The sequence below is a fragment of the Sinocyclocheilus anshuiensis genome, unplaced genomic scaffold (assembly GCF_001515605.1).
Source record: "Sinocyclocheilus anshuiensis isolate Anshui unplaced genomic scaffold, SAMN03320099.WGS_v1.1 scaffold254, whole genome shotgun sequence".
Classification (NCBI taxonomy): Eukaryota; Metazoa; Chordata; class Actinopteri; order Cypriniformes; family Cyprinidae; genus Sinocyclocheilus; species Sinocyclocheilus anshuiensis.
Window position 1 is genome coordinate 40,582 of NW_015546022.1, and position 4,072 is coordinate 44,653.

Genomic DNA, 4,072 nt, shown 5'->3' on the forward strand with positions numbered 1-4,072 from the left:
AACTAGTCCCGTCCGAATATGGCTTAAGAGAAGATCATATACGAGAGATGTTAAGAAAAACAGGTGGTGATGGTTGAGCATTTATGGTTATTCAATTTGCTTCATTTGAGGGCCGGATTATCGAATTGAAAAAGAGCTTGGGAATCTACGTCATTGAGCATTGCATTCTGGGTAATCGCTGCCATGTTTTAGGACACGCTCAGGAGCATACAATGACAACAAATACAAATTACCAGAGGAAAAAACGACTATTTACGTTAGCATTTTTTAAGAGCCGCTTGCACTTGCTTAGAAGAAATGAACTAATATTTGAATTAGTGCCCGACCGATATGTGTTTTTTGGGAGTAAAAAAAAAAGACCGATATCGATATATCGGCCGATATTCTTTATGTGTAGGCTATATTATAGTACAGTACAGTCAAAAGTTTGGACACACTTCCCATTCGTGCGTCCAAACTTTTGACTGGTACTGTATATAAAATAGAGTATATAGCCTACATAAACAGAATATATATACATACACATTTTTTGCAATGATAACTCAAATTTGGTGATCAAACACTTATAATGATGTGACAAACATAGGCCTATGTAATGGAGGCAGGGTATTTAACAATTTAACAAAAAACTTTATTATTCATAATGAGTCTGACATCAGTGCACCTAACAGTAAACTTCACTTCACATATTATATATAAAACTTAAAAAACACAAATAAAACAAAATATATATAACTTGAATTAAGAAATTAAACCAGGCACCTGTAGGGCAAGCAAGCTACTGCCAAACCAACAGGGGTAGTTTTATGCAGGAAGCACAGCTTTTCCAAATGTAAACATCTAAAATGAATAAATAATAATAATAATGAATAATATTTTTTCACAAATTCTGTGTTGTGTATTTTCTGGTAATCTAATGAACATGCAGAACATGAGGATTCGTATTTAAATAAATCTTTTTGCAGTTTAATATTCACAGACACAATCTATATATATATATGATAAGCTCATTGTGAGAGTAAAAGATGGGGACATTGTTGTTTATTTACTTGGCATTGAGTCCCTCCAACTAGGTGACAGCGTAGCGTTAAATCACCATTCAACAGACACAAGCCACCACCGCACGGCCGTCTATTGGACTGATACTAACTTTTCAATCTGCTACGTTACTGACTGTACTGACAAACTATGCTGACACCGTGTCTGTGCCACAAAAGGACGCGACAAAGCGACCGTTGAAAATCATTTGAACGTTGTGTCAGCACGTCATAAATAGAACGAGGCATCAGTTTACTGCATCCAGTGTAGACAACATCACTGAGTATAATGGGTTCTATTCTACATCGGATGCGAGCTGCGCTGCACCACAAAATACAATAGAATTTTGAATTTTGTCGCACCGCATGATGTGACGTGACCGATATGTGATGTAATGTGACCTGGCGCGGCCGGTATAAACACCAGTATTGACTGTGTGGCCGCGATCAGCTCCGGTGGCCGTAACACAGGCTTTAATGCACCGCAGACGCGTGCTGTGATGCGCAGATCAGCTCTAGTCTCTAACGTCACTGAATCACAACATCACTGATTATAATGGGTTCTATTCTACATCGGATGCGAGCTGCGCTGCACCACAAAATACAATAGAATTTTGAATTTTGTCGCACCGCATGATGTGACGTGACCGATATGTGATGTAATGTGACCTGGCGCGGCCGGTATAAACACCAGTATTGACTGTGTGGCCGCGATCAGCTCCGGTGGCCGTAACACAGGCTTTAATGCACCGCAGACGCGTGCTGTGATGCGCAGATCAGCTCTAGTCTCTAACGTCACTGAATCTGCTGTTAAAAATGAACCATCCATTCATCATATCATCATGCAAAGCTAAGAATTAGAATCATTGTAATGTGACGATCAAATATAGGCGCGGGTTGGTGGCGGGCAGATAATTTGAAGCAGCGGACTCGGGTGAATTTTGAGCTCCTAGCTCGCCAGTAGCAAACAATGGAGCGCGCTCTGCTGGACAAACTAAGTAATCTGCGTTATATGTTCTGTAAAAAAAAAAAAAAGTTCATATCGGCGGCATATTCGCCGATACTGATATATCTACGACAGGCTCATATCGGCAAAACTTTTTGAATCAAATTTTGAAAATTTTCAAAAGTTAATTTGAGTGCTCAGTCGTGTGGCCTGGACATGACACATACACACTCATAGAAATCATACGGCCGCCTTCTCGTACCACACACAGGACCAAAGTGATTTTTCTTTTGCAGTTTTTAATAACCAAGTGGTACTGATATATCTCCCACATAAAATAATAAACACAATATAGCTTGATCTCAGCCAGTTGATCATTAATTTCCTTAATGTTAAAGCATTAAAGGATAACATAACTGTATGACCCTCTGTAATGCAGCCCTGAAATGAATTGTATTGTGGAAGTGCTACACCAAGTAAGTTTTATTGGACTTACATCTAACAAATACACAATTGCTTACAGAGAGAAGCTGAACAATGAATCAAAGGAGCGCTGCTTTATGAACACGGAGAGTGATTGCAACCAGCTATATCACAAATTACATTTCTAAACTTGTTTTTGTACAGAGCTTGTACCACCTCTTCTGCCCCTTGGCTGTCTGATGTTCTCCGTGATCATCGTTCTAAGCTCAGAGCTGCAGAAAGAGTATGGCGCAAATCTCAAAATCCTACTGACCTTAATGTATATCGATCACTCCTCTCTTCATTCTCTGATAATGTCTCCACTGCTAAAAGGACATACTATCACAACAAACCTAACAATTTGCCTAACTCTCGCATGCTCTTTAAAACATTTTCCTCCCTCCTTTGTCCTCCCGCTCCTTCATCAACTCTTGACAGGTGACGACTTTGCCACGTTATTCATTAATAAAATTAAAACCACCAGTGCACAATTTTCCACACTACAATCTGTCAAACACATCTTACCAGCAAACATGCACTCGTTCACATCCTTCTCTCCACTCTCTGAGACAGAAGTCTCCAAACTAATCCTTTCTAATCATCTCACCACTTGTCCGCTTGATCCTATTCCATCTCATCTCCTTCAAGCCATTTCTCCTGCAGTTGTACCTGCACTCACTCACATCATTAACACATCCCTTCACACTGGTGTTTTCCCCTCAGCATTTAAACAGGCTCGTATAACCCCTCTACTTAAGAAACTCACCCTTAACCCAACTCTTTTAGAGAACTACAGACCGGTTTCCCGTCTTCCTTTCATTGCAACAACACTTGAATGATCTTTGTTCAACCAAGTCTCTGCCTTTCTCACACAGAACAACCTCCTGGACAGCAACCAATCTGGCTTCAGAAGTGGACATTCGACCGAGACTGCCTTGCTTTCAGTTGTTGAAGCCCTAAGACTGGCAAGAGTGGATTCCAAATCTTCAGAATCAAAATCAGAATGAGCTTTATTGCCAGGTATGTTTACACATACAAAGAATTTGTTTCAGTGACAGAAGCTCCACAGTGCAACAGAATGACAGTGACAAGACATAGATAATAAAAAGAATAATATACACATATACAAAATAGCAAAAACACAATATATAATAAAGAATTATGTATGTACAGGTATGATATGTGCACATTTGAAATGTAAAAAAGTCTGTGTTAAATAAATAAATGTATAATAGTGTTGTATGTTCCACATTTATTGTCAAGTGTTCATGAGATGGATTGCCTGAGGGAAGAAACTGTTCCTGTGTCTGGCCATTCTGGTGCTCAGTGCTCTGTAGCGTCGACCAGACAGCAACAGTTCAAAGAGGGAGTGTGCTGGATGTGAGGGGTCCAGAGTGATTTTGCTAGCCCTTTTGCTCACTCTGGATGAGTACAGTTCTTAATTCTTCAATTCTTAACTCTTACAGTTAAGAACTTACAGTTCTCTTTAATACTTATCTTGCTGGATCTGTCTGCTGCTTTTGACATGGTTAACCACCAGATCCTCCTGTCAACCCTATTTGCAAAGGGCATCTCATGAACCGCACTCCAGTGGTTTGAGTCTTACCTCTCAGATAGGTCCTTCAAG